The sequence below is a fragment of the Anas platyrhynchos genome, chromosome 1 (genome assembly GCF_047663525.1).
Source record: "Anas platyrhynchos isolate ZD024472 breed Pekin duck chromosome 1, IASCAAS_PekinDuck_T2T, whole genome shotgun sequence".
In the NCBI taxonomy this organism is placed as follows: domain Eukaryota; kingdom Metazoa; phylum Chordata; class Aves; order Anseriformes; family Anatidae; genus Anas; species Anas platyrhynchos.
In genome coordinates this window covers 33,327,894-33,347,636 of record NC_092587.1, presented here as the reverse complement: position 1 = coordinate 33,347,636, position 19,743 = coordinate 33,327,894, and positions in this window count along the sequence as shown.

The following is a 19,743-nucleotide window of genomic DNA, read 5'->3' as shown; positions in this document are numbered from 1 at the left end:
CTTCAGGTGGAGCATCATGAGAGAAGAGCAGGTAGGGAGAATCATCTCCCTCAGCCTGCTGACCATACCTCTGTTGATGCAACCCAAGATGCAGTTGGCTTTCTGGGCTGCAAGTGCACATGGGTGGCTCAAGTTGAGCTTTTCACCAGCCAGAACCCCCAAGCTTCTCTCTGCAGGGATGCTCTCAATGAGTTGTACTCATTGAGTACAACATTGAGTACTCAGTTTGTACTCATGTCTGGGATTGTCTCAACCCAGGAGCAGTACCTTGTACTTGGACTTGTTGAACCTTATTAAATTCACATGGGCTCATTTTTCTAGATTGTTCAGGTCTCCTTGGATCCCTTTCCTCTGTTGTATCAAGTGAACCACTCAGCTTGGTGTCATTGAGTGCTGAGTGTGCACTTGAACCCACTGTCTATGACATTGTTAAAGATATTAAACAGTCCTTGTCCCAATACAGGCCCCTGAGGGACACTACTCATCACCGGCCTCCACCTGGACATCAAGCTATTGACTGCAACTCTTTGGATTGGCATCCATCCATCCAATTCCTTAGCCACTGAATGGCTAACCTAGAAATCCATTTCTCTCCTCCAATTCGGAGATCAGGTTGTCATATGGGACAGTGTCAAAGGCCTTACAGAAGTCCAGGTAGATGACATCTGTCCTTTTTCCCTTGTCAACTGATGCAATCACTCCATCACAGAAGGCTACCAGATTGGTCCTTGGTACAATTTACCCTTGGTGAAGCTGTGCTGTCTGTCTCAGATCACTTCCTTGCATTGCATGTGCCTTAACATTGCTTCCAGGAGGATCTGTTCTATGCTATTTTCAGGCACCAAGGTGAAGTCTGTAGTTCCCCGCGTCTTCCTTTCTACCTTTTTTAAAAAATGGTAGTGATGTTTCCCTTTTTCCAGGCCCAAAGAATTGTTCAATTTCTTCAGGTGGTCTCGAACCAGCTCTTTGCTTATAGTGGGAGGGATTCTACTTATCCAGCCCCTGTCTAGAGGTTGAGAGACTCAAGAAATGTGGGAAGCCTGACTGGAAGTGAAGACTGAGGCAGATAATTTGTTGAGTACCTCTACCTTCTTCATTTCTTTCATCACTAGTTCTTCTTTCTTGTTTATCAGAGTGGGTACACTCTCCTTGGGCTTTCTCTTCTGGCCAATGTACCTATAGAATCCCTTCTTGCAGTCTTTGCATCCTTTGCCAACTTCAGTTCCATCCATGCCTTGGCTTTCCTGATCCTGCATATCCAGAGAGCATCCCTGTACTCTTCCCAGACCACACATTCCTGCTTTCACTACCTGTATACAACCATTCAGCACAAAGACCTGTGCTCAGTGGTTTGATGTCCATGTGGAGACCAGTGACAAGCGGTGTTCCTGAGGGTATTGGGACCAGTGCTGTTTAACATCTTTGTTGGTGACATGGACAATGGGATCAAGAGCACCCTCAGCACGTTTGTTGATGAAAACCAGTCTCTGTGGTGTAGTTGACAAATGGGAGTGAAGGGGTGCCATCCAGAGGGACTTTGATAGACTTGAGAGGTGGGCATGTATAAACCTCATGATGTTCAACAAGGCCAAGTTCAAGGTTCTGCATCTGGGCTGGGGCAATCCCAAACACAAATACAGGCTGGGCGAAGAATGGATTGAGAACAGCCCTAAAGAGAAGGACTTGTAAGAAGCTCAACATGAGACAGCAATGTGCATTTATACCGCAGAAAGCCAACCATATGGTGGGCTGCATCAAAAGAAACATGGCCAGCAGGTCACAGGAGGTGATAATCCCTCTCTACTCTGCTCTCATAAGGCTCCACCTAGAGTTCTGCATTCAGCTCTGGGGCCCTCAATATAAGAAAGATATGGACCTAGTCCAAAGGAGGGCTGGAAAGTTGATCAGAGGGCTGGAGCAGCTCTCCTATGAAGACAGGCTGAGGGTGTTGGGGTTGTTCAGCCTGGAGAAGAGAAGGCTCCAGGGAGACCTCAAAGCAGCTTTCCAGTATCTAAAAGGGACATACAAGAAAGCAGGACAGGGACGCTTCATCACGTAGTATAGTGATAAGGCAAGGGGGAGTGGTTTTAAACTGAAAGAGGGTAGATTTAGATTAGATATTAAAAGAAATTATTTACTATGAGGATTTTTAGGTACTGGAACGAGTTGCCCAGAGCAGTTGTGGATGCCCAATCTCTGGAAATGTTTAAGGTCAGTTGGATGGGGCTTTGAGCAACCAAGTCTAGTCGAAAGTGTCCCTGCCCATGTCAGGGTGTGGAACTTGATGATCTTTAAGGTAAATTCAACCCAAATCATTCTACATTTCTATGACTCTGATTCTTTGATTTTCTGAACGTTAATCTCTGCTATAAGAATGGTTCATATGCAGTCAGAATATGGGAGCACAAGAAACTTAGAGTGTTAAGCCCCATCTCCTTATATCACAGTTAGTCAGCTCATAAGACCTGATACATAAATCCATCAGTCAATGTCTTAAATTTAGACAGCAAATAATACCCAACATTAGCATGCTAAAGCTTCTACAGGACTGGCAGCATATATTTACATTATGAATGAACTTTTTATTTGACACTGGAAAAAGCAAGGGGGAAAAAATCACAGCGTCCAAATTCTATATAGCAGGTATCCTTTGTTTATCAGTCTTGGGGCTATACATGTAGGTACTGGTATGAAGGCATAGACTCACAATAGAGCTATAAGTATTGCAGCTGTAACAGAAACAGTGACATGAGAAAGAAGTATTCACAGAATATTATGCCCTTCTTAAACTGTATAAGCAACTCAAGTTGCAGGAAGCTTTTGCTTCATTATATCAGCAGTTGTGTTCTGACCTTTTGGCTGCAGTTGGTAAAAAAATCTGTTGTACTTGTCACATACCAGGAATTAACATTTTTCTAAACTTCAACCTCTGTGAATACTTAGTAGTTTGCAAATAGTTTTTCAATGTCACTTTTCTATAATGGTGTTATGGAACAAAACTAATTGCTGTCTGTAGTGGATGCAATTCTATTCACAGCAAGATAAATTGGATTTCTAAGCTGTGATTTCCATTGTGTTACCTCCATGTATCATGAGAGTTATCCTGATGTGCACAGCGGTGGGCCTACTTACTTATACAGTGAGCTACAGCTTTATGCAGAATGCATCATCTTGTTTTGCTCTCAGAAAGACAGAGGAAATCTCAAACTATAACTGTAGACTGCCATCTGTTGGAAGGGTTTAATAAGCATACTTGCCTCTAACCAGGCCCTACAAAAAGGAGTTGAAAGCATTTCATGACCATTTCCAACAATCTGATTAGATTATGGATCTGTATTTTGATTACCAGGACCAGTGAGCTACCAGACCTCTTCCAACTTATCTCTGTTACCTGGAAGGACAATGTAATTTTTTAATGTTTGTTTGTTTGTTTTTATTTTTAAATTATTGTTTTTTGTTTTGTTTTTTTTTTTTATTTTTATTTTTATTTTTTTTTATTTTTATTTTTATTTTTTACTTTATTTTATTTTACTTTATTTTATTTTATTTAGAATTCTAACTCCTAACATTAAAAAGTACATTTTCAGTTTGGATTTTTCATATGCTTACAGTGTATTTGAAATAAAGGAAGAAGCAAAAGGAAGAAATAAGGTCCTACTGATCTAAGAATGCAAAGAAGAAAATGAAAGGAATGAAACCTGCTGACATTGCAGGCCCAGAGAGTTGTAATTAGTGGCACAAAGTCCAACTGGAGGCCAGGGACCAATGATGTGCCCCAGAGGTACCAGCAACAGGGTTACTGGAGACAATACTGTTTAACCTCTTCATTAACAACCCAGAGGACAGGAAGAAATGCATCCTCAGTGTCTGATATACCACAGGTTTCTGCTGCTATTCAGAACAAGCTGGAGAAATGGGCCAAAAAACACCATCAAGTTCACAAAGGAAAATACTGATCCTGTACCTTGAGGGGGGAATAACCCGAGGCACCAACACAGGCTGGGGTCTGGCCAGCTGGAAATCATCTTGGCAAAAAAGGCCCTGGTGGTCCCACTGGACACTAGGTTGTATGTGATCCTTCCCCTTTACCCAGAGCTGGTGAGACACACCTGGATTGCTGAATCCAGTTCTGGGCTCCCCAGTACAAGAGAGACAGGAACATACTGGGATGATGTGCTGTGGTCCAGTGAAGGGTAACAGATATGTTAATGAAATTGGAGCATCTGTTGTATGAGGAAAGAGAGAGAGAGCTGGGACTTTTCAACCTGTGCAAGAGAAGGTTTAGGTGTATCTTACAAATACATGTATGTATAAATATTTGATGGAGTGCAGTAAAGAAGAGTGCAAGTCAATCTCTTCTCAGTGGTGCCTAGTGAAAGGACAAGAGGCAATGGAAACAAATTAAAAATAAACAATTAAAAAAAAAAAAAAAAGAAGAAGAAATAAGTTCCTTCTGAACACAAGAAAACATTTTTACTGCAAGGAAAGTTATAAACAGGAACAGGTTGCCCAGAGTAGTCTCTGGAGTCTCCACTCACAGAAATATTCAAAACCCCACCTGACAGAGATCTGTGCTAGCAGCCCCAGCTCTGAGCAGGGAATTGGACTAGGGACATCCAGAGATCTCTTCCAATCTCAGCAATTCTGACATCCTAGGAAAATGGCTATAGTGAAAATCTGAATGGTTGTAGCTCTTTCCTTAGGAGAAAGCATTGTTTTGAAAGATTAAGGTCACAAGTCCTCTTTTCCAATTTTAGATGACTAGTTCAACACTGAACTAAAAAACTCAACAACCCATTATGTTTTGTAAGAGATATCTCAGAGATTTGAACTCAATCCTGTGGTCTGAAAAATTTATGTGAACAGTATAATTCAGACTATGATTTACAGTCAGACTCTAATGTACCAATGGACTGTGAGATTCCATTTCAATTTAAAACAAAATAGTCATGTATAATGCAGAAATGTTGTTTTGAGCCCTTGTATTAGGAATGAAATTGTTGGAGGATCAGGTGGCTCAAAGGATTATCAGCAAGGATAAGGACTCTTGTTTGTCCTGGATGACACAGAACAAACTTGCTTATAATTTCAGACCTAGTTGTTAAAGCAGCAAATGTCTTGAAACTCTCACTCTTTGTGAGATACTGGCCAATGCCTAAAAGCCTCTCTAGTGTAACATGTGTGAATATCAGAGCTGGTTCTAAACCTCTCTGCTTTGTAGGCAGAACTGTACTTTCCTGCAGCTAATAGGAGATACACCATAATTTTATTTTTCTTTATCATTAATGTCAACAACTTTAATTTTGTTACACTGCTAAAGGCAGGTGAAAGAAAGCAGGGAGATTTGGGAAACTGTGATGGATCAACAGTTTCAAGGAGCAGTGGTAAGGCGCCAGGATCAGCCAGGGAGTGAGACAGAAAGTGGGATTAACAGGCATTTGGAGATTTTCAGAATGGCAATGGCTGAGAGTTTCTCTGCTTCTCCTGGTGCTAGTGCAAGACACAGGCACCAAGAAAATGTATGAGTACCTAAATTTTGTCCTGCTGGGATTCTCCCCAGATTCTTCCACCTCCTCTCTCCTCTTTCTCCATAACACAGGAGTTGCTTTTACATCCTAGCACCCCCCAGGGATTTATCAAGCCTTTTGATGTACCAGTAGCTCTGACAAGGCTCAGCTCTCCTTTACCTGCAGCAGTTGCTTCACCTTTGACAGTTCGGAGAACAGTCAGTGAAAAATGAGGGAACAGAAAGGAATCAGGTAGCCTTTAAACCCCCTTCAACTGCTGCATGTCAAGAGAAGATAGAAGAGAGGTTGTTCCCTTTTCTCTCTTCCTGGAGGAGAAATCAGACCCACAGACTGTCATAGGTCCAAAGGGACCTCTGCATATCTCATGCCAGTAGCAAAGTCACGGCCAACCCATGCAGACAGTTTCCATCAGAAACCACAAGCTTTTCCCACACTCAAAACTAGCTCTTTTACATACTATTATTATGGAATATACAGTATTTATGTTTGTTCATGAAAGAAATTTAACATCATCACACTTGATGGAAAAAGGTCCTTCCAACCTCTGAAGGTTATGAACAGCTAGAGAAAATTGATGACCTTGCAAACAGTCCACTGCTTCTTTCTGGCAGTACACAAACACTTGAGGAAGATACTTCTTTATCTAACATCATAGTTTATGAAAAGGGTATGATATAGGTGCATATGTATATGGGAGATACAAAAACGCTAGTAAATTTATAAATGAAATCAGCTGAAATTCTCTTTATGATAGATTAAACATGGCAGTCAATATCCTAAACAATTTTCTTCGTGTCATGTAAGGCCTAAGAACATTTATATCATTTACAATAGAGGTGATTTTCACTGACACTTCATTTGATGTGGCTTAAAGATATCAATGATACTGAAAATCTGCTCACTTAACTGCCACAGCATTTGCAATATGAAATCTTAGTACCCCTTCCATTATCATGTTTCTTCATGGCTTTTCTCCCTGCTTATTTTATTGTTTGCTTGTTTCTCTCATTTACAATCTGTGTTCATAAACTGGCACCTTGCTTTTGATTGCCTATCATCTTCTGTCCATGCCTCAAATAATTTTGCCTCCTGTTAACCTATTGCAAAATATAATATCAAATATAACCTGAAAACATATGATTTAGAAAGATAAATACACACTAAAAATGGTAAAAAGCCCTTTTTTTTTTGTTGTTGTTATCAAACATCAGATTTTTATCCATCATTGCTGTTTCAACAAGAATATTTTTTTATAATGCTTATTAGTATTTATTGGTTAAAAAATAACCAAATAATGACAGCAACAAAAATAAAAAGCTGTAAAAGAATCAAAGACTAACTCCATTATGAAATTAACACCAAATCCACAAAATAACTCTATTCTGTCAATCAGGAAAGAACTGGTCAAGCATAAAGACTGAAAGAAATACAAGAAAGTGATTCTTAGAAAACTTGTTTTTTTATATCCAAACTCCACAAGTATACAGGTTTGTAAGACGCCCCTGGAAGTTTGGGATTGAGGGCTTTTTTTTTTTTTTTTTTTTTTTTTTTGTAGCATTCATAGCTGTTTGTCCATAAGATCACCTTCATAGAATCTGTATTTTTTTTAATTCTGTGTGTGTCTATGTCTCCTTTAATATAGTTGGTAATGCACCCACATATAGAAAGCAGCTGTTTATGTCTTTTTTTTTTTTTTTTTTTTTCTGGGGGGGGAGGGAATAAAAAAAAAGAATGTTTTGCAGTAATTGTTTCCTGTAAAAGACAGACGTAATCTAGAAAGCAACAATGGTGCCAGCTTCTCACCACCGGTAGGAGCCACTCTTTATTGCTCCGCACTGCCACTCTTTATTGCTCTGGTTCTCTGTGTATATGCATCTCAAATTGAATGCTGCAGAATTGGATGTAGGACTCTTTCTTGTCCACACAGCTTTGTGTACATGAAGTCTTCCAGGGTGTGAAGAGACAGGTTATGAACCCCTTCATGACATGAAAAAGCTTGAGTATAATTTTTATTTTTTTTTTTTTCTTGCTCTGAGCAAAAGAAGTGCTTTAACCTATTCTGCTTTATTCTGACCTGTTAAAAATGGTAACATAAAATCAGTTACTAAGAAAAATTTTCTCTAAAAGCTATGAAGATTTGTCCACCCACTCACACTTCAGAAAAAGTTCCTGTGGAACAGATTTAAGGCTCATAGTAATGTCACATGGAAATTCAGTCTGCTGTTGTCCTTAAAACTAATTTTTCTCCTTTGTATAAAACACTTTACCTGTGAAAAAAGCTGATGCTGGACTCGCTGAGTTAAGTCTCACTTAATTCAGTCACACTAAACTTGTTTCATCTAAAGCCAACTAAAATATAAAATCACAGGAAAAGAATTAACTCCAGTATTATTGTTATTTACTATTCAGTTTGCTTACTAGTGTCAATTCTGTGGTCGTTTTACTCAGGTGGGCAGCCGCGCTCCATCACAACTGCTCTCTCACTCCCCCTCTCCTCAAAGAGGAAGGGGGAGAAAATACAACACAGAGAACTCAAGGTTTGAGATGAGAAAGGTTTTATTAAAGGGAAAGGAAATGAGGAGAAAAAAGAAACAAAAGAAACAATAAGTCCGTGAGGAAGCACAGAGAGAGGGAAAAAATTATTCTCTTCTTCCCATCAATGAGCAATGTTAGGCTACGTCCTGGGAAGCAGGGCCTCAAAACGCATAGTGGTTGTTCAGGAGGAACAGCCCCCTCCCCCACGAGGACCCCACTTTTTATTGCTGAGTGTGACATCAGGTGTTATGGAATATCCCTTTGGTTGGTTTAGGTCAGCTGCCCTAGCAATATCCCCTCCCCATCACTTGCCCACCCCCAGCCTGCTGGCTCCTGGGGGCTTGGAAGGAGTCCTGATGCTGTGCCAGCACTATGCAGCAATAGACACAACACTGGAGTGATATCAGTGCTGTTCCAGCTACGAGTGCAGAACACAGCACTGTGTGGGCTGCTGCAGGGAAGAGGTGACTTCAGCTCAGACAGACCCAACACAGGTTTTTTTGTCTACTTTTCTTATTCACATTCTTCATAACTCCTTGAGATTATTGCAATAAAATTTGGCTTTAATAACTTGCAATTGAAAGGGCATGAGATTCCACAGTGTTCATCCAGAATGTCATCTAGCTTTATCTTCTTTAATTTATAACATGGAAAACATGTCTCCCTGGTGTTTCTCACCATCATTTAGACACTTTACTGTTATCTGTGTCAGATACAGTTCCATACCTGTCTTATTTTCAGTTAGGTATCTTTTCAAGACAAGTACCAGAGACAGTATAAATTTAATAACTTTAATCCTGAATTTAAACTTTAAATTAAATTCTGTGTGTGGTAGAATTGTTGTTCAAAGCAGGCATTATAATTAGAATGACTGTTTCTCTTGACAAAAAGAGTTCTAACAAGTCCAATTTCACAGGATACACTACTTAATCACATCACCAATCTGCTTTAGGTTTTTGCACTCAACTTTTTTTTAGGCCAAATGTCACCTAAGAACTGTGACTTTTAGTCATGGCAGAGTTTGCTAATACTGTTATATTTTATTGTTCTTTAAACATTTTACTCTGTCAAACCCAGAATTAATAAGCTATGATTTCTACAAGTCACATTAAAGACCAAAACTTGCTCCCAGATTCACATGGAGAAATGCTTCTGAAGTAAATGCAAGCTGCATATTTGATGGAAAGTGGGTTAAAAAACAGTTATAACTGATTATTATTATAATATATATATTACAATATACATATAACAATATAATATACATACATATATAAGTACCTAAAAGGCTATAGGAAACATTGGTGTCTCTTTGTTTTTTCTACAGAACAAGACACATGGGGGATGACAATGCTTCATAACTGAATTACAATATGATATGATGAGAGTGAATTATGAAGGTTGTAAGCTTGGTCTATTTTGAACACAGAGTGAAGGGCAATGAATTAGATTAGACTCCTTGGAGACTGCTGACAACCTTTATTTTTCTTAAGATGATCCTATAGGCTTGAGCACCTTCAGTGACAACAGTTATTGTATGACAGAGGTGATCTACCATGAAGAGATGAATTTCAAAACACTTAAGGCAAAGCTAACAAAGTATATAAGGGGCCACCAAAACACAACATATGCATAGTCCATTAGGGATGTATTTGGAGACAAGTTTTGTGAAATGATTTTCCAAAGTCTAGAGACACTTTAAGTTTTAAGGCCTGTTTTCCAGACTTTTTGATCTGGAAAGTTTTTTAATTTCATTTTCTCTTTTTCAACATGTTCCCCAATGGAGACTTGTCTCACATAAAACTTTCTCTTCCTTGACCTCATAACTCCAAACCATTGCTTTTGCCATCATATTTCACCTTTTCTCTGGATCTTAAGGAAAGTCAGCTTGGGGGAATTCAGGGCAGGATGAGTGAGGTCAAAATAGACTGCTAAATAAGACTTAGGGTATCTTTAACTGATGAACGATTTTTGGACTGTGATTGAGGCATACTGGGATAACTGTGAGATAGAGATAGTGAATGATGCCGGGGTGAAGATTGGTAATAGAGAAACTGAGGAAGCTGATAGATGCAAGATCACCCACAGGCCTGATGGAAGGGTACTAGGAGAGTGTGGAAAATTTATCCTGGCCATCATATATCACAGAATCACAGAATTTCTAGGTTGGAAGAGACCTCAAGATCATCGAGTCCAACCTCTAACCTAACACGAACAGTCCCCACTAAACCATATCCCTAAGCTCTACATCTAAACGTCTTTTGAAGACTTCCAGGGATGGTGACTCCACCACCTCCCTGGGCAGCCTGTTCCAATGCCTCACAACCCTTTCAGTAAAGAAGCTCTTCCTAACATCTAACCTAAAACTCCCCTGGCGCAACTTTAGCCCGTTCCCCCTCATCCTGTCACCAGGCACGTGGGAGAACAGGCCAACCCCCACCTCTCTACAGCCTCCTTTAAGGTATCTGTAGAGAGCGATAAGGTCGCCCCTGACCCTCCTCTTCTCCAGGCTGAACATGACTGTGACAACAGAAAAGCTACATATGTTCTCGCAATGAAGATATGAAAATAGTATGAATCCATAAAATACTTATATATCTATCTTTGTGTGCCAGATTTTGAGAAAAAAGATACAGGCCTCTGAGATTTGCCTTATTATTATTATTTGATGAAAAAGTGTTTGGTTTGATTTCTAGTCAAAGTGGAATTGATATGTATAATATAATTCCTCTTTTAACATTTTTTGATTTAGATATCCTTCCCTATGCTGCTTTGACCATATCAAACTTCATAATTTTAATTAATCTTTGCCAAAATGCTCTTAATTACCATTGTAGTTGAAGTGACATTTCCACTAGAAATTTCCATTTTCAGTATATTAAAAATTTCCAGAAAAAAGAGACTTTTCAGGGATGGATTATTTTCTTTAAGTTTCATTAAAATAAATGGAAGTAGGGTGTTCCAACAACACATAAACAAATAAATCCACTAAGGTTGTTGTTGTTGTTGTTTTTTTTTTTGTCATAACATGTATATTCATCTCCTCATAATCTAGTACAAACATATGGCTATGTTATTCTCCTTTCCTGCCAAAAAAAATTAAAAAAATAAAAAAAAAATCCCACAACAAACAAACAACGCCAATCCTACACTGTTTCTTTTAAAAGTCTCCAAAGTCTCCAAATGGAAAAAAAATAAATTAGAAATTTCAAAGATAAATTTTATAGAGCATTTCAACACTTATTTTATAGTTCTTGCTGATTGCCATTGCAATCTTTTATTATCATCCTAGTCATATTCATACTAAAATAAATGGAAGATTTTAATTTAATTTCAGTTGATAATATATCAAGGTTTCTGCAAGCATTCAAAATCAGTTTAATTCTTTTTTGAAGTGTCTTTGGCAGCAATAAGTAGCTATCTCAGTTTCTTTCTCCAAATTAAGTAAACTTGTGCCTGAAGTTCACAGTAAGAATACCATTACTGAGTCCAGTTCAACCTAAATTTTGCTCTCTAAGAGAGGAGAAGATCCCCATAACTTATTTTTATCCACATGTAAAGGATGCGGGAGGATGATTCATACTGAGAGCATTGTGTGGACTGCCCAGTCCCTGTCTCCTGAAGAAGAGGCAGACAAAGCAAGAGCCTTTGGACATTTTGCTTTAGCAGAAAGACAGCAACTATGTCCCCATCAGTTCCCTTGTTCAGTTGAGATGATCTTTGTGTGCCATATGAGCCCTTCATAAGAAGCACAGTGCAGTGTGGGCTGACAGACCAGAAGGTCATGTTCTTTATTATTCTCATCATACCCTTGATGGTGAACATTTCCAGTAACAGTCTTTAATTTATAATGCTTGAACTTTTAGAGGGTTTGAGCATATTAATGTATCCTTGAGCATATTAATGTATACAAATTTATCCATGTAAGTTTACTGACAAACCATTCACGCTCCACTATAGATGCCTTTAGCCACATGTTATCAGAACTTTTCCATGACATATTTATTGGGCCTTTGGAAACACCTCCAATTCAGTACTTACTGGAAACTTGCCTGCAAAGCTAGTTGCATGGTAAATTCACATTAAAGTATCAGACAAAATCTCTTCAAATAGTTGTGCTGCTGAATAGAGTTAGTAGTTCCTACTGAGAGTCAATAGCACACTAATCTTCCCAGCATTTGTTTTATCACCTATTGTTATTTTAATACGAATCTGAGGCAGAAATAAGGATTTGTCTCCACTGGGTTGCACACTGCAGAGACATACACAAAAACACAATGCCTATAATCAAAAGCTTACATTCTCATAACAAAATCATGACCACCACCAAACCACAATAAAAAATGAGAAACAAACACAAACAAAGTTTCAGAAAACTATATAAGACACAATCAAATTTATCATGACAATGACTTTTACATGAAGTGTTGCTTGGGGTGTGATTGTAGTCCCTCATCTCTGTTCTGAAACACACTTCCTTGGGCTCATTTTAGGACTAATGGCTGTTCAACAGGGCAAAAAGACCCCATTTAATTTATTTCCATCTTAGCTGAAAGATTCAAATTTCCTAGGCTATGACATTCATTTAATGTAAGGAGAAGGAAAAGATGGTTGCAATAAATGAAAGAAGAAAAGATAGTTACAGTAAAATAAAGAAATAAAAACAAAAGTAAGATAATAAGAATCTGGATGGGAGGGATGGGCAAAGAATGTGAAGACAGAAAATCTTTAATCTTATGTGCTTTTATGACAAGAAACTCCTAGTTTAACTTTTTTAAAATAAAAAAAAAATAAAAAAATAAAAAGAAACATAACCTTATCAAGGTGTAACGAGAAGGGAAATTAAAAAAATATATTTGACTGTATTAGAGCTGGAATGACATATCAAATAGTGATATTTATTTTTCAATTTGTATTAATCTTTCATTTAGTGATTATCTTCAAATTAATTGAATAGTTTGTATGCTACTAACATAATGTGTTATAGTTATACAGCCATATCTATCTTTAAAATGAGTAGATTTTTAATTAGACCCTGAGCCAACACAAATTTCAGCAGATGGATAATCCTATTGTTAATTATGAAAGCACTTAACAAGTGAAATTAGTACCTTAATACTTATCCAGTAAAAATTTATGTACCTTTTACACTTGCTGTGATGTAACCAAATAACAGTCCAAGACTATGGCTTTATTTTTCAGTAGATTGGAGATGAATAAATGCCCAAAACAAAACAACAACAACAAAAACACACACACATAAATAAAACAAAACAAAAAACACACCTCAATTGCTGCTTAACTGGTAGGATCTAATACTACAAAGTGCAGCGAAGTGAAATACAGAAAACATATAATACAAACAAATAAGGTATATTTTTCCAACTGTGCCAAAAGGTAGAGTCTGGACTTTATAGTCATAATAGCATTTTTTCAGAGAACTATGCTTTTAGAATAATATGTTTCATTAAGTACAATTAGTTCAATAACTCCCTAGTGAAATGTAAATATATATAATGTAATTCCACTGCAGCCCTGCTACCTTATTCCCTGTGCAATGGGAGTCAGTTTTTTAATCACCTGTGATTCCTGAGTCCCACTAGGAAAAGGAGTGGGAACAAAAACATAAGCATTTTCAGGTATGTGTATATAGACCTGAAAACTCAACTGCAACTGGGATGAAAACAAAGGCATGCTCTCTCTTCTTGCCCTTCTCCTCGCTTTCCCACAACACAAACACTTTGGAAGAAGGAGACTTCACTAGGAGAAGAATATAGACTTCACTACAGAATGAATATATAGTAGAAACGATCTCGAGAACAGTTTTCATATGTGAGTCCATGTGTCTCTTTATTGTCTTGTACATCCAGCTTTACCTTATGTCCATAAGAATAAATATTCTGGTGTTTGTTGGTATATCTTTATGTTATAATACTACTGGAAACTAGAGATAGTTGATTTAGCTTTTGTCAGTGTAAGGTACTTACTATTTCCTTTGTGTTCCTTTCCTTTTAATCAGGTTTGTTTTATAATACAAAACATTACTGGAATTAATACTGCCAGTTATTTCTCTACTTATTGTCTGTCAGATAAAACTAAAAGCCTGCTGAAGTAAGAGAACACACAAAGGATGACTGGAAAATACTTCTGGTGTTCAGGGTTAGGCGTTTTTGTTGTTTTCTGATGCATTATTCTGCTATTAAGGGGAATGGTTTTTTTTGCATATTGTTGGTCTCTAAGGGTTGTTTCTTTAATTCTGCCATAAAAGGAAATAACTTTCATTAATCCTTACCTTATTTCCATTAGAATCTGAGCAGAAGAAACTGCATTTAATACAACAAGGTATTAAAGATCAGAAGCAAAGTTAATTTATTGCAGTTTTCATGAAAGCATACAGAGAATTCCATAGAAGTTGCATAGAAACAAGATAAATGCTTTAATTCTTTATTCAGAATGATATTAGAACTCTTTAAAGTTCACAAAACCAAGGCAGATTATCACAGTGGAACTATATGTATCATGGCCTAGGGCTAAATGACAACTCTTTTGACAGCTGGATGCATGAGAAGAAAACATTTTTCCAGGGATGTGAAAGCACATGTGACTAATGGAAGCTAATAAACAGGTTCTTCTGGGAACAGGCTGGAAACTGGAAATCCTCCTTTAATGGAAATTTCAATTACATTTTAAAAAACCATGCTGAAACAAATAAACAAAAAAAAAATATCTTTTATTCTCTCCCTCCATGGTAAAGGGATTTTGCATTTTCTCTAAAGAAAATAAATTAATAAATAAATAAATAAGAGAAAAGTTATACTGAAGGTTTTACTAGTTCAAAAGCCATACAGACCACAAAGGTTAGACGCAAGGAGTAAGTTTTTTCTAGAATTAGCAGAAAACTGGATGTCTTGTGGACCCTGTCTCTGTGTGCTTCCCTTCAGAGTATCCCAGGATCACTCAGCCCACACAGCCTGTCTCCAGAAAGCATGGCATGCTTTAAAAACATGGATTAGAGAAAAACTATATGACTGAACAATATTGTATGGGGAAAAAAAAAAAAAAAGGAATCTTGTACTTTATTCTTTTTCCAATGTGTAGAAAATTAAATTTCCAATGCAAAGTCACTCTTACTCAAAGCCCATATTACCTCTGTTCTTGATACTCTTCAAATGCTGAATTTTACCTTATATACTGAAGATTCAGGACGATGACAATGCTCCTTTCCTAACAAAAGACATTTCTCATTGAATAAGCTCACTGTTGCTGGCTCCTTTATATAGTCTGGGAGAGTTTAACTGGTCAAGTTAGTTAGGATCCACTGTGAAAAAACACATCTTAAAATATCCACTCCAAATTTAAATTACATAGATACTAAATCTTTGCTGAGATCTGGCATAGATTCATTAATAAGTGTGAACATCAATTCTAGCTACTGACTGCATTGCAACAACATTTAGATGATTTCAGTGCTGGTATTACATGACGCTTTCAAGTATCAAGAGGTTAAGGAAATATTTATGTTCTTTAAATCACCTTGACATCCAATGCTCATTTATAGTCTTGTATTTCCTGTATCTTCCAATATTTCTTGTCTTCTGTGCAACCCCCCAACTGTCTACCTCCTGGAATTCACCCCCCCCCTCAGAAGGCCTCTAGCGCAACCTCCTGCTCAAAGCAGAGTCACATCTGAGCTCTGACCAGGTTTCTGAGGGCTTTTCCATTTGGGTCTTGAAAACCTCCAGGAAATGAGTTTGCACAACCTCTCTCGGGGCAGCCTCTTCTACTGTCTGACTCTCTCCACACTGTTGTTTTTTTTGTTGTTGTTTTGTTTTTCTGTTTACATCAAGTCAGAATCTTCTCTGTTTCAATTTACAATCTCTGTCTCTCATCCACCTGTCATATGAAGAGATTTTTCGATCTTATCAATAACCTCCTCTTAGTTCACAGGAAAGCTGAGGCTGGCAGGCCCTCAGGAGCCCACCTGCTCCAGCCCCTGCCCAAGCAGGGACACCCAGAGCAGGCTGCCCAAGGCCACATCCAGGTGCCTTCTGAAGAGCTTCGAGGAGGAGACTCCACAGCCTCTCTGGGCAGCCTGTGCTCATACACATGGAGAAGATTTTGCCTAAGCTTCCTCTTGTTGGAAGACTGGTCCTATACCCTTCCAGCCTCTCATCTCTGGTTGTTGTGGTTTAACCCGTTAAGCACCACACAGCTCTTCACTACTTCTGCCCCCCATGGGACTGGGGAGAGAATCAGTGAAAAAAAGGTTAAAGTTTGTGGGTTGAGTTGAAGACAGTTTAGTAAGACAGAAAAAGGAAGATATATAATAATATAGTAACAATACTACTACTACAAATATGTACAAAGCAAGTGATGCACAATGCAATTCCTCACCACCTGCTCGCTCCAGCCAGCCACCCAATATGCTCACCATCACGTTCAGCATGACTCCACATGGTATGGAATATCCCTTTGGCCAGTTGGGGCCAACTGTCCTGGTTCTGTGCCTTCCTAGCTGCTTGTGCACCCCCAGCCTCCTTGCTGGCACGGTGGTATGAGAAGCTGAAATGTCCTTGATTTGTAATCGCTGCTCAACAACAATTAAAACATCAATTAAATCAACATTATTCTCACCCTAAATCCAAAACACTATGAGCTACTATGAGTAAAAGTAACTCTACCCTAGATGAAACCAGGACACCATTTAGTAACTCTTCTACCAGACTTTTAACATCAAGTACCTAAGAGAAAAAAAAAAATATTACTAATTCCATTTGCATCACAATGAGCCATCTGCTTTTCATAAATCCTTCAGATTTTACTGGATTATTTTTTCCTGTGAAGTATTAGAAAGAAGGAAAACCAAACAAATATACCTCTAGGCTACTTTTTGTGCCAGAAGTTGTAAAACATGATGTGCCAATGACCAAAAAAAGAAATATCTGTGGGTTTGTTTCAATAACCTAAACATCATTTTCTCTTAGTAGGCTTGTACACTATTTTTAGCATGAGAATATTTTTGTTTGTCACTATAGTTCTGGTATTTGCTTCCACTAGGCAGAGTCCAGGCATAAAATATGGGTCCTTTAGTTCAAGTAGGAGTTCTTCTACTGACAAAAGGGAATCTCACAGTTGACTCCATGTACATTTTTCAAAACTATTGCTTTTGTTCTTTCATCTTTTGTATATCAGAATGATTTTTTAATTTTATTTTATTGAAGAATTTGAAATCCCTGCAGGAAAGGCTTTAAAACATTTAACTTGAAAAAATTACTATGCAGATAGAGTTTAAGTATTATTTATGTGACCAATTAGGTTAAGTTTGCATCAGCATTTTCTTGAGTTTCCATGCTTTTTATTTTTAATTTAATTTTATTTTTTCCAGACAGGGAGTTACCAGGAATTCATTGCTGTATTTCTTTAAATAGTTACGAAAGATGTTGTGCCAATGTGAATTGTACTGATAGGAATTCCGGGGAACGGTGCTGATAAATGGCATAGGAGATACTGGTTTTGAAACAGAGTATGTGTGCACACAATGTGAGTACATTCTTAATTTGCAATCATTGTATAAAATACATAACTTTGGGGAAAGAAAACCTAGATGTGTATTGTAAGTGAAATAGGGTTGACCTAAATCACAATGTTTAATATAATGGAAGACGCAATATACTGCCATATCAGTGAACTATCTTTCCACATAATTAAAGTACTCCTTACAAGGAAATCCACTATTCTATTCTTCAAGGCCTTATTTAGAAAATCTTATTTCCTTAGTTAAATTCTGCTACTTTTTTTCTTGTTCTTTTTACATTATTTTTTGGAGTAAAGCTGAATGTTTATCAGGAATAATTTATATTTCCTAGGTGTCAGCTGCATTACAAGGCTGATACTGAATCTTTCTTGCCACTTGATATGCAGTCATTCCTCTTCTCATTATTACATCGCTAGCCTATCTGACTTGTTTATTGTCCATTCAAGTAATTTATAAAGATAAGAAATTGCAAAAGTCATTTGGATGCCTGCAGACATCCCACATGGTAAAGCCTCAAATGGATGCAGTCTTTTTCCTGTCAAATAAACTCATGCTATATGCTCACTGTTTCTTTTGCAATCCTTGATTTTATTTAGCCTCTCACTTATGGATGAGTCACTTGTGGAGATCTTCATCAATCAGCCAGTTATTCCATCACTGGTGATGTCCTTCTCTTCAAATGTGTATCTTCAGGCAAATAAAAATAATATAAAATATAAATAAAATATAAAAATAAAAATAAATCTGCAATTGCATCAGATCATAAAAAGGAGACAATAAATAGGTAAAGTTTAAAATGTGATTAAGATAGTTTCAGTAGATGACCTAAAACCAAATGAGATAGACTTAATACAATGAACACAAATCATACCAGATCAAAGCTTATTAATGCCTCTGGGAACTGTGCTGGCCTCATTCTGCTTCCTGTTAAAATTTCCCATAATAAACTCCCCGCTACCAACTGGTAATGTTTGTCAATGTTGCTTGCAAGCTGAAGACCAATAAGGATGGGCTAAGCCTGAAAAACCTCCTTAAAGATGAGCTGAAATAGTTTGGCATGTCAGTAGATCCACAAACTGCTTTGCTGTCTTAGAACAGGCTTTGCAAGACATAACAAAACAATAACGAGTAACTGCTACCCTGTTAATTAGAAGTCAAGCTGGAGTTTAGAGCTCTAATCAGATTGTAAATAAGGAAAGAGACATACAGAAGAGCCACCAATAGCTTTTATGGTGACACCTGTACAGATGGTTTGGGCATTGAGGATGGCATAGTTATACATATTTATATGCATATTATCTTGATGTGAAGAATAAAATATTGCCTACACTTCAGTTTACCTGTGAGATATTATCTTGCCCAGAGGCAAAGAATGAAATTGGGGGATGCTGGTAGAGGAGATGATGAACAGAGACTTCTCTGTGGAATCACCTAGTCAATCACTAGCAACCAGGCTATTCCATGTGAAGAAGTTACTGGCCTAATACCCAGCTATACCGGAGAATGTCTTTTACATGCTAGTTTAGAGAATGTGTGAAGGGGAGCATCAGACATAACTGTTCAAAACAAACCTGTGACAGAAAGAGGAGAGGCACAGGTTTTCTCTTTCAGTCCATTCATGGACCTAACCTGGATCTGCTGGGACTGCAGAAAGAAAGATGTGAAGAAAATTACACATTTTACTGTTTTAATTAACTTGTCAAGATGCCCTATTCCAACTAAGACATTTTACCAGCACATGTTGGATTAACAGAATGGAGGAATTCTGGGACCAGCCCTGAACAAAAGCTCTTATTGATGACTGGGGCACCACAGTGAAACACCTTTACCATCCCACATGTACAGCACTTACCAAGCAGAGAGCAACAACGTAAGTGAAGAGTGCTGCACTAAAATATGGATGAGAGTGACCTGACAAGTGTTGATGACACTCGTGAAGGTCATATTGCCTCTGAAGTACTAGGAAAGCCATCCCACATAATGGCCACATTTCCAAAGAGTACTTTCATGTCCCATTTCCCGAAAGTTTTGCAATTTGATATGCAAGATGTCAAGGTCATAGCCCACAGACTGATATGTTCCTTCCTCAGGACATGACACATGGCACTAAGTGACCTTCAGTCCTGGAAGCAATACCTTTTCCTTCTC